Source organism: Cupressus sempervirens, chromosome 10 (assembly GCF_028749045.1).
Source record: "Cupressus sempervirens isolate cs-2001-9-10 chromosome 10, ASM2874904v1, whole genome shotgun sequence".
In the NCBI taxonomy this organism is placed as follows: Eukaryota; Viridiplantae; Streptophyta; class Pinopsida; order Cupressales; family Cupressaceae; genus Cupressus; species Cupressus sempervirens.
In genome coordinates this window covers 314,812,454-314,824,502 of record NC_143127.1, presented here as the reverse complement: position 1 = coordinate 314,824,502, position 12,049 = coordinate 314,812,454, and the positions used below count along the sequence as shown (strand labels likewise).

At 35.2% G+C, this 12,049-nt stretch overlaps 1 pseudogene across 1 annotated transcript in view; it reads right to left on the bottom strand.

Moving 5' to 3' along the window:
- Positions 1-11,564, bottom strand: part of LOC149533885 (prefoldin subunit 2 pseudogene) — a 75,044-nt pseudogene extending 63,480 nt beyond the window's left edge. Inside the window, exon 1 of the transcript XR_016357303.1 lies at positions 11,273-11,564. The product of XR_016357303.1 is annotated as a prefoldin subunit 2 pseudogene (transcript). The remainder of the gene's footprint in view (positions 1-11,272) is intronic.
- Positions 11,565-12,049: the final 485 nt, after the last annotated feature.

Below are 12,049 nucleotides of genomic sequence, written 5' to 3'. Positions count from 1 at the left end.
GCATGAGAGGTGGTTGTCCTAGAAGTGCTTTCCTGTAAATTATTGCTTTTGGAAGAGCTACCTTTACTTGTCGGCCTAGTGATTGTGTCTTCTCTATTTTTTCCTTGTAGCTATCTTTTTGTTATTTATATGACATAGAAAGTTCTCTCCTTTCAATTTTTCAACTCCTATAAGGACCAATTGATAAATGGCAACTCTAACAATTGCATTCTTTCAAAATAGAAATGGTCAACTACATCCAATTCGTCTTCTTGTACACTTGTTACCACCACATTTTAAAATCAATAGTTTGTTGGACTGTGAACCTTATCCAGTTTTGCCTTCTTACCTCAAAGTCGTCTTCACAATCTTCCCAACTATCCTCCAGAGATGGAAAGTGAAGATATACTAGCCCTAATTCCAAATTATTGTTAACATATCCTTTGTTGTCAAATGGGAACCAACTCTCATAAGAGTAAAGAGTCAGCTTCACAATAGACCTTTCATTATTTTGTGCATCTGTTGAAGAGTTGCAGCTGTAATAACCTAAGCCAATAGGAAAAGGAGTAAGATCAATCTTCTTATTTATGCACTTTGTATTTCCTTGACCAATCTGCCTGCAAACCTCTGTGAGTACCAACTTATTGTCAACAAAGCGAGGAAGCATGAGTGGACATTCCTGAAAAACGCCAATTCAAACATAAGTGAAGCAAGAAAACTGGATAAAATAGCTTCCATATTTACGAATGAGATTAGTAGCTTCATGAAATATTTGGAGCCCAATGTTCCCCTGTAATTCCCTAACAGTAAGCATTGTGAAGGCATCATTTACACTACAGAAATGCACAAAACTCTGTTTTAATTGCAGCTAGGTATAATAGTTGTATATTTGAGTTGTTTCCTTGTATTCCCCTTGAGGATTAGTCAGGGCCACACCGACCGCATACATGAGGTATAAGTACATGTGAAATCTCTAATTAAGCTCAAATTGAGTCAGCTGGAGTCAGCTGGTTACGAACACTCTTGCTGATAACTTCTCCCCAATCAATGAATTGTTTGTCGGCGCTTATTGTGTTGATGTATAAGAACATTCAATTCAGAAAAATTGGGCACTTCCGTTCCCAATCAGCCTATTAAGAAGAACTACCATTTTTGAAATATCTTCAATAAGGTGTGTCCTGCGAAGGATCTTCGGCAACTGTGATTGGCCTTTCTTTGGTGTATCCAATCAGCTCTTGGCTATGGTGTTTAGGAACTTTTTCTTGTTTTGATTAAAATAGGCTTTTGCACTTTCCCTAGAGATGTTTGTAAATTCATCTTTGATCGGCAACCTGAATGAGATAGAAATGGAAATAGGATCAAGCCTTGCCGCCGCATTGCCTATTGGCGTCCCAATTTCCCTAATATATGAATTATATGCTTTCATACATTCCAAAACCAATTCCGAACATTGAATTGCTAGTGGATGACCTACTGCACATGCTAATCCACTTTATATTGTCCATTGAACCAATGGTGTCCTATCTTCCTTGTTCATTGTTTTACAAAAATTTGCAATATCTAAGTGCCCCAACTTCATATTTGATATTTTTGGAAGTGAATAGTTGAGAATTGGAGTTGGTGCCTGTCCCTAACAATTGAACTTCATTGCAATACTTGTAATAATTTCACTTTAATAGATGAACAATGTTAAAGATTATTAGTGAGTTCTATTACCAGCTAATTCTAACATTCTTCATCCATTCTTCATCTGCCATGGGCATACTCTTAGCATGGGCAAAAATGTGGAATTTGCCTTCTAAGAGTCAAGTATCCCAAGACATAGTGCTTATGAATATCCATATGCAACCCAAGTTTTCACTTGAACGTTTTTGAAGCATTTTAATCAAATCTATATTACAGAGCCTCTATTTATCATATTCCACAAGATTAGCATGTATTTGAGGCATTCAACACAAGTAATTCTTGGACCTTTCTACACAAGCTTCAATAATTAATCCATGAGATGACATCTTTTAGGGACATTATGTAAAATACTTCAGCTCGGTTAAATGTGATCCTATATCTTCCATCCAGGGCAGTAGCAACTACAACATTGAAAATTCTTTTCAGATTCCTATTTGGCACTAATTTAATGCTTTGGCTGAAAGATGCTAAATTCAATTCATTGAATCCATTTTGTGCATATCGGGAAAATCATTGTGTTCCATTGGTGGACATTTCTTTGAGGCGTATAATCAAAGATCTAGCTTATTATTTGAGTTCCACATCTTGCATGCATATCATCTAAAGCATTTTACAACTTTATTGTTTTTAATTTGAAGTTTCTAAGCCACTTCAACAAATCCATTTTGAGTAGACTCTGCTATAATCACATTTCGTTCCCTCACAATGCTATCTAATTACAGCATTTTGTCAAAAAAATCATGTGCAAAGTTGATGATTACACATTTTTTTCGCAAATCTACCAGCGCATCTCCAACTTTAATATCTAATAAAAGTCATAATTGTCCTGAAGGTTTCTAACATTTTCTCAATAGCCCAATTATGTACATTTGTTGCAATTGTTGTATCCCATAAGATGACATCTTTCTGACGCATTCTGTATAATTGTTCATGTTTCTCCACATTTTACATGCATGCCCAACAAAATCATTACAACTACAACACTCAACAAGGTTTTATATGCGCTTTGATAGATGTCCATAATCTATTGCATTGAGTATGGGTAACGATAGAAAAGTTTGTGCCTTCCAATTACATTGGATCCAAAGTTTCTAAGTCTATTTTGTGCACATCCAATGATATAACACACAGATAAAACCACATTTCTTTGAGCCAATCCATCAAATAGCTTGCGTGTTTGGTCTACAGTTCCGCATTTCACATGCATGTACACCAACTCCAAGATATTTATGATAAAAACACTTGACAAAGATCTTCTACATGCCTTGATAGATGTTCAACATTGTTAAGAAGCTCTCATTTTAGCACAGCCAATAGGGGGTACAGGTGCATGTTTTGTATTTGCATTACTTTCACTAACTGCATTTGCTTGCCTTTTCAACAAATCCATCTAATACATATTCTTCAATCACAACAATTGCAAGAGCCCATTTCTTTAAACTAAAAGAAAGTCCTTCTATGTCATTTTACTCCAACTGAAGTTCGTGCCGAACTGTGATAATTAAACCTCATTTCTCAAGAAGATGACCCTGCGTTATTTTAAACCCAAATGGAGCTGTGACAGAGAACTTGTTGGCACTTCACCGATTCATTGATTTTGGAAGCCATTTGTGAAATTTGGTCTGTACATTGAATCTTTAATCTACCCTTGTTAACTACATTTTACATGTGTTGCCATGCGGTAGTTATTTGAAGTTGAGGTCTGGAATTGGTTATGATTTTCGAAATCCTTAACTTTCTAACTTTTCAAAAGTTAGGATTTTGAAGAAAATATTATATCATTAACTTTGTTAACCTCACTTTGTTAGCCTTTTTAATTAATCTCTTTGTTAAGAAAAAGTTCCACCCCGAACCATTAACCTTGAAAAGTTGAGATTTTCAAAATTTTTAATTATGAAAACCATAGTTCAAAAAAAACACAGAAATCGCGATATCTCACAAAACATTGGGGCCGCCAAATATATTGTGGGGAAACTCAGCGACGAATTAAAGCAAAAAAACACAGCGTTAAATACACGGAAATAACTTGTTCAAATGAAATAATCGCCAAAAATATCGTTGAAAAGTCCAATGTCCATTGGATCGATGCAAACGTTTAGGATTATTTCACTTTATTATCACTGATTCATTGCTTCTACTGCCGACCCCCTTCTCATCTCCCAACAACATATTGTTTTGAATCCTGATTTCTGAATGATGTTTGTAGCAATTACAAGACAAATAAACTGAGTCAGGGACCAACGATTTGCATTTTGTGATCTGCAAACATCGCTGACATTGCAGATTGGAAGATTGTCAGATAAACTGAGTTAGGGGCACAGCAAACCGGACAGAATCGAAAGACATTGCTGGCACTGCAGACTGGACAAAATAGACATTGAAGCCGCAAGTGAGCTAAATTTTTAATTTACATTGTCAATAATAAATATTTATATATATATATATATATACTTACACAGTATTTTGGGCTTTTTTTAAAATGTTAACAATATAAGACTTAAGTTTTAAAATTTGGTTTTTTGGGTTAAAATATAATTAAAATTTTATTATTATTAATTAATAAATTAAAAATACTAAATGGCAAGAGCCTACAACACAACAGTAACTTGTGAGCCTCTCATGTGGGAGATCTTGGATTCGAATTTGCTTAACACATAAAAATAATTAATTAAAATAAATCACAAAAATTAATCTAGGCTTCAGCCATTTACCGATCCAAAAAAAAAAAATTTAAATTACTAAATATTAAATATTAAAAATTGTAGACTTTTTAATTTTAAAAAATTTAATAGATGCAAGATAAAATATAAAATCTAAATTTAAATAAGGATATTTATAAATATGTGAAAAAAGTTTAAAATGGTAAAATCATTAATCTGTCATTTATTAAAATTTAATTCTAACATAGAATTATTAATAATTTAATACCTATTATATATCGTCATTTTCATTTTTAATAGCTATAAAACTATTAATTATAAATATATAACACCATTTGCCATTTTACTGTGTTTTAATTTTTGAGTTATTAAGAGATTTATAAAATTATAAAATTATATAAATTAATCCTTAATATATTTTAATAGATCCATGATTTATCCCTATTAAATAGACCTCATTCCAATTTATTTTGTTAACCTCTGCATTTTGGGAATCCTACCTGATTTGTGTTTTCTAGTTTCATTATTTAAATGTGATTTGTGCTTTCTGGATTCATACTATTTTAGAAATTGTTACAAATTATGTTTGATCTCAAACTTACCTAATATTTGATTTTTCATTCTTGTATAGTGGACTTCTGTGTGTCACTGAAACAGGATGACTAGTGGTGGCTGATCAAAGGACCCTTTATGGAAACATGGTATCCCAGGAGCAAACAAAGGAGATGTCCAATGTATCTATTGCCTTAAATGCATGACTTCAGACATAAGCCGATTGAAATATCATCTTGCAAAGATTCCATGCAATGATATTACACTGTGTGACAAATGTCCAGAAGAGGCTACAAGAGAGGCTTTAACAAGCCTTCAAAAATATGCACAAAGTAAGGCAACAAAAAAGAGGATATTCAAGGCCATGGCAGCCCCAATGGGGACTTTTAGTTCTATAAGATCACAAACAGGTGGAGAAAGTTCTTCTTCTATTGGGCCTCAGATACAAGGATCGAGAAGTGTGAGTAGGTCTTTAGCAGAGTTTTAGGTTCCATGTAACACTCCTGGTGCTCAACCCAACTTACTAGTACTGCATGGAACAAAGAGATGCATGAGAAGACAAAGGTGGCAATTACAGATTTTGGATCCGGAATGATATTCCCTTCAATGCTTTATGTAGTCCACATATTGGGATCATGTGGTAACTTGCATTTCTTTGTCTAGTAAGGGGTTCAAGCCCCCAACTCCCTATGAGGTGAGTGGGTCGTTGTTAGAGGACAAGGTAATAAACATTCATCAGCTTGTGGAAGGGCATAGAAAAGTTTGGGAATAGAAAGGTTGCACTATTTTATTTGATGGGTGGACAGATGGTAGGAATAGGATGCTCATCAACTTTATAGTTGCTTCACAGGGACAGTTGGTAATTCTGAAATCAGTTGATGCCTTTGATCAAGTAAAAAATGCAGAAAATTTGTGTAACATGTTGGATGAGGTGGTAATAGAAATGGGAGTGGCTAATGTCATCCAGATTGTGACTGATAATGCAGCTACGTATGTGGCAACTGGTAGACTTCTGACGGAGAGACATCCCACATTATTTTGGAGTCCTTGTGCTGCCCATTGTCTCGACTTGCTTCTTGAGGATCAAGGGAAACTGAGCTGGGTGGAGAAGGTGGTTGAAGATGGAAGGAATATTGCGAAGTACATCTACAATCATACATGGGTCTTGAGTCTTATGAGAGAGCACACTAGTGGTAAGGATCTTGTATGAGCAGGGGTCATTGCTACTAATTTTCTAAACTTGCAAAGCATATCAGAGACATTGTTCCTCAAGCGCATGTTTCTTGATAAGAAATGGTTAGCAAGTCCTTATGCCAGGAAGCCTGAAGCAGAGAAGATTGTGAGGATTGTGTTTGATGGTAGCTTTGAAAAGCTAATGGAGGAGACCCTCAAAGTAAGTTTTCAAACCTTAATTGATGATTTAGTATCTAATTTTGAAATATTTTCATTGACTGATTTTGTATGTTTTATTATGTCTAGGTGTCAAAATCGTTGGTAAAGGTTCTACAAATTGTGGATGGGGACAAAAACCCCATGGGGTTTCTATATGAGGCTAGGGTTAGCGCAAAAGAGGCCATTCAACACTTGTATAGGTCAAATGAGAACAAATATAACCCATATGGAACATCATTGATCGTAGGTGGAACCGACAACTCCACCAACACATTCATGCAGCTGCCTACTTCTTGAAACCCAAATACTATTTCTCCAACACTTTTAAAGCAGATGTAGAGGTTCAAATTGGCTTGGACATGTGTACTTGAAGATTGGTTGTTGTACAGACCTCTGAGACCTCACACTTGATGAGTTGTAGAGCTACAAGGGGGAAGAGGGGCCATTGTTTTCTTCTCCTGATTGCAACTGTAGGAGATACACCTTGCAGCCAGATAAAAAAGAACATGTGTTTAGTTTTATCATGCCATTTATTTTGCTCATGAAGTTTATTGGAAATTTTACCACATCATAAATGGTTTTTTAATCCTTGCAGATCTATGGTAGGAAGATTATGGTGCCACAATGCCTAACCTTCAACAACTTGCCATCCGAATTTTATGACAGCCTTGTAGTGCTTCTGGCTGCGAGAGAAATTAGAGTACTTTTCAAAACATACATACAAAGAAATGTAATAGGTTGACTCAAAAGCACCTAAATAACTTGGTTTATGTGAAGTACAACCTTCTCTTGCACAAGAAGAAGGTGAAAGGGCAAGCTTCATGTGCAGCACTAGACTTGGACGACATTGATCCATATTTAGCAGATTGGATTTCTCATCCTGGTGGTGAGGGTGCAAATGCAGATGTGGGCGAACCTTTATTGACAGATGAGCAACTAGCTGAGTTTGAGATAGAGGCAGATGACTGGGATGTGGATGTGGCAGTACGTGAGGAGGAACCTCAGCTTGGTCATCCATCAGAGGCTTCTGTGGAGCGTGAGGCACCTACTAGGGCACCTATTGAGGATGTTGCTATGGCAACTACTTCAACACCACTCACCCAACAGCAGTGATCTTTTTTGAGTTTTACTCATAGACGCAATTTATGATTGCTACTTTTTAGTTTTCATTGATACTGAAACTTGAACTTAATATGTATTCAGAAGTTGTAGTTTCATGGAGTTTGATTGCTATATGTATTGAACTTATTTATATTTTGATGGTATACTTGTTTTCCAGTTTATGATTCTAGTTCTATGTTAATCTACTAAGTTTTAGCTACTATGAATTATTATTTAACTTAGAACTTTGCTTGATATATGATAGATATCTCAAATCATTATATGTTCTACAAATCTGATGTGTATGTATGCATTTTAAGAATATTTTAAGAAATTGTATATTTTCAAATGTTCAATAAAAGTGTCGATTTATTGCCGAATTTTTTGCCAAGTTTTTGCCAATTCCGATATTTTCAAAAAAATTGGGTCAGTCGAGATATTGCCAATGCCGAATTTTTAAACTATGATCAAAACCTTGAAACCCACACAACTTTTGACCAAGAAGCTCCAATTTTGGAAATTCTAAGTGGTGGATGGAGCTGGAAATGAACTGGAACCTTTGAAATCATAAGACCATCAAGAATTGAATGGAAAGCTGAACATTTTAAAGCTGGATACTCATGCTTTTTAAATGCACATTCTATCAAAACAATGGAATTGTTAACAGTTTGATCGACAAGGCTAAGAAAACATGCGGGAGAACAAATTTAAAACTTTCACGATTGCCTCGTTTGAAAATATAATTTAAAATTTTGACTCCTTATGAAAAGCAAGGCAACAAAGCTTCACTTGAGGAGCATCAAATGGAAATAAGCATTTGATCTGAAAACGGGAAAATAAGCTAATGAAGAGCAGAATCGGATTTAATATTAACAGCCTGAAATCAGTAAGTTTATGTGTGGAAATGTACTATAAGAAAATGAATACAATATTTACATTTTGCTGAAATATATATAGGGATAATTGATACAATTGCATTATTCTCTAATTTGAGTTCTATTTTACAATTTTAGATTACTGATATTTCCAATTGAAAATATATTATTATACATTCCTTTAGTTAATCTATTTTAAATTGGATAGGAGTGGCTGTAAAATAGGAAGGTCAATCACCCTTCCATGTTCACAAGAAGTGAGGAACTAACCTACCTTCTATCAAGCATGCCACCCTAAGATGGAGCACTCAAGGTCCCGGAGGCTTATGTGTGCTACCGTGCATAGTCAAGGAGGTAGTTGCATGCTCTTATCAAGCACACCACCATGAGATGGGCACTCGTGGACTAGGGGGGTGATCAGTGCTCCTAGGCTTATTCAAGGAGGATGAAGCGCCTCCAAAAGGACTTAAGGATGGAGTGAACAATTTAGCACCTATGCAAAAGATATCTATCCTTGAGATTGCAATTTGTGAAGTATCTAGCTAATTCCTGATTTGGAAATTAAGCAAATATACTTGAATGATTATGAATGCAATTTATTATATCTGCAGTTATATAATATTGAATCACTTACCCTTATGGAATAACTGGTCTTAAGAATATTGATTTTCAAATGTTGACTTACATGAATGCAGGACCTAAACCATGATTTATCTCGCTAAAGACATTGCAATTGGTAAACTTATGATTAACTGTATCACATTTCTTATTTTAATTGAAATTGTGATTCTAGGTCAAAATATAGTAATATTTCTGAAAAGGGGACATTACAGCTTAGTTCCATTTTCATTGAATGTGTGGCTGCCAAACATAGATTTCTTTCCTATCATAGTTGCAATTGCTTCCACAATACAAATCAAACAACAGAGAGAATCGCAAACGAGTGAAATGATCTAGAATCCCCTACTTCCCTAGAAAGCACAAACATTTCTACTTGGGAAAATTTAAAGAATATTCTTGATACCGCTAAGAAGAATCTATTTGTCAAATTAAGTTAGCAATGTAGATCTTAATTTCTTTAAAATGCTGTTGTAATCACTGCTTTGGGTCACTCTCGTGGCCTCTTCTCTTGATTGGATGACCACTTCTTTATTTCTCATCATCTTCTTTGCCCTCTAGCTTTTGATTTCATCTTGATGCTGGATCATGAAGTATGATCATGAAATATGATGTAAATGACACAGTCTAATCCAGAAATACTAGATTCTAACTTGATGGACTGTGGTAACTACATGACTACACTTCTTTATTATTTTTTAGCGCACTGTGTTGATTTATTTCTAAAACAAAACTGCAATTAAAACACGATATGTCAACTCTCTTGTGATTATGAACAACCATAGCTCCCAGTCAAGCTTTGACGTGAAGGATGTGAAAATTTTATTGCAGTTACTGATTATTAATCTACTATCATATATATATTATTTGACAACTCAAAAGCAAATATTGAATAATAACACAACTACAACTTTAAAAAATAAAAAATGAAAAGATTACACAACACAAGGAACACAATACTTTTGGACAAATTGTCCCTGGAAAAATCCCAAAGGGAAAACGACTACTACAGATGAGGAATTATGTTAAACTTCAGCAATTAAGAGATACATAAACAGTTTGCCTCTTACTGATAGAGCTCCAACAATCTCTCAATTTCTCCTACTGATATTCCACCACTGCTATCCCTAGTACTATCATTGCACCCTTGCTAACACTACAAGACTATTTGTTAGTGCTGCAAATTTATTTGCTATCACTGCAAATGGTTCTCATACCTTGTGTTCTCCAAATGCCCATTGATCCCCTTCTACACTACTCTCGTTGGAAAACCAACAGCCTAGATTTATTCTCACTCAACGGCTGAGGTTATAACACCCTAACAAACCCTAACCAATTAATTTCTAGATGTTTCTATAGAGATCAATTAATTAATAAATAATCATCCCCATTCCCACAATTTTTTAAGAAAAACAATTATTTACTAAATCAACTAACAAAGGGTTCATCTTTAGCCTCTGCAGACATCCCTTCTGGAAATCTTCTATCTGAATTCTAGCGTTAATGACTAGGAAGAATCCCCAATTTTTCCTAGTTCCTATCACTGCGGCCAGCAAGGAATTTCGCTGAATCTTGTTTAGTCGTCCCCCTTTCTCATAGTACAATGTAAACTGGGAATGGTCAATCTCAGGGAGATCATTCTGCAGACACAGCCACGGTATGTGATCACAACATGCTATTAAGAATCGTGCCTTGACTTTCAAATGACCCCGAGCTTAAATAAAGTTCTGCGTTTGACAAAGTCGTTGGCATGGTAAATATAAAAATACAAAGTTACAAGGGGTCTCTGTTGTTGCCATTGTTCATGATTGGTTTGGCAAGAGCAAGACAGACCTCTTCATTGGCATCTGTATTTCTCACTCCTCAAATGGTATTGTATGTGGTACCCTTTTATGGACAGTGATGGTCTTTTGCGACCCCTATAGTTGTTTGGTGGGTTGCTCTGCTGGGAGAGATGTTAACATATGAGAGCTAACTTTGTTTGGCGGGATACTCAACTTGGCAGCGCATTGTGAGATTAGTCACATTGATAAGTAGGATACATTTTTATTAATTATATTTTTCTCTGAATCTGGTGATTCAATTGTAAGTGAGATGAGTTATTTTTTGAACCTAAGGGCTCATTTCTATTAAGCGACTAACGATTTTATGTGATTTTTCTTTCAACTATTTAAATGTATCGGTTTTGGGTATCCTGAAACCTCGGTCACGGAGAAGAAGAAGAAAAAATAAGTCTATAAATAGAGAAATTAAGCCCCAAAGCTGATTAGGAATTCAAAGTGCATATAAGACAAAAAAAAATTATCACAGCTGCGCTGCTACGAGTTTCAAGTGCAACAAGAGAGATTCAATTGAATTGTAAAAGATACATAAGACTTGATATTGATTCGGAAATAAATTAATAAATACCTGCTCCTACAAACTCAATGCCAACCCGGAGAGCGGAAAATAAAAATTACACCGCCTCCCACCTGCTTTAAAAGAAAAAAAGGACTGAAAAGAATACTGATACGAGCTGCTGCTAAATTACATCAAAGATTGTCCGGAAAGTTCTGGTCCGGAAGGGACGAAAAAAGAATATCCCTCCCTTAATGTTGATTGATGTAAAAATAAATTTCGCTGTAAATGTAATTTGGAGACGATTTGGAAATTTTTATTTTAAATTCCGGCGAACTATTCAGGAGAGGAACCCTTGAACCATGATTAAACCAAAACGAAACAGCCAATTAGATTTCTACATACTTCGATATTGGCTTTTACATTACCCTTTTCCAATAGTAATGCATGTTACTAGAAATTACTTCAAATGGTTTTTTGGTTTTTTTTTTTGGGTCTAGATTCTACAATGTGAGAAGGCAAAAATTTCACGGAATTGAGAAGTTTCAATGTATGTAGAGATTTGAAGTTCTACGAGGTGAAGAAGTGTAATTTTTCAAATCTATGGATCACTTCAACGCAATTCTTCTAATTAATCTTGTAGTGAGAAGAGACCAAGAGACCACACATGTTTGAGCCATTTAGGTGAATAGGTCATGTGCCTTGTTTTTTGCCTCCACATTTTACATCCATTTGTCGAGGTTATATAGGCGCACATAGTGGCTTTCTTTCCCCATTCTTGATGTTAGCCAAAAATTGTGTAGGCAAGGGCACCAAAAAGTGGTGATGGAATTCATGTAGAAAGGAGTC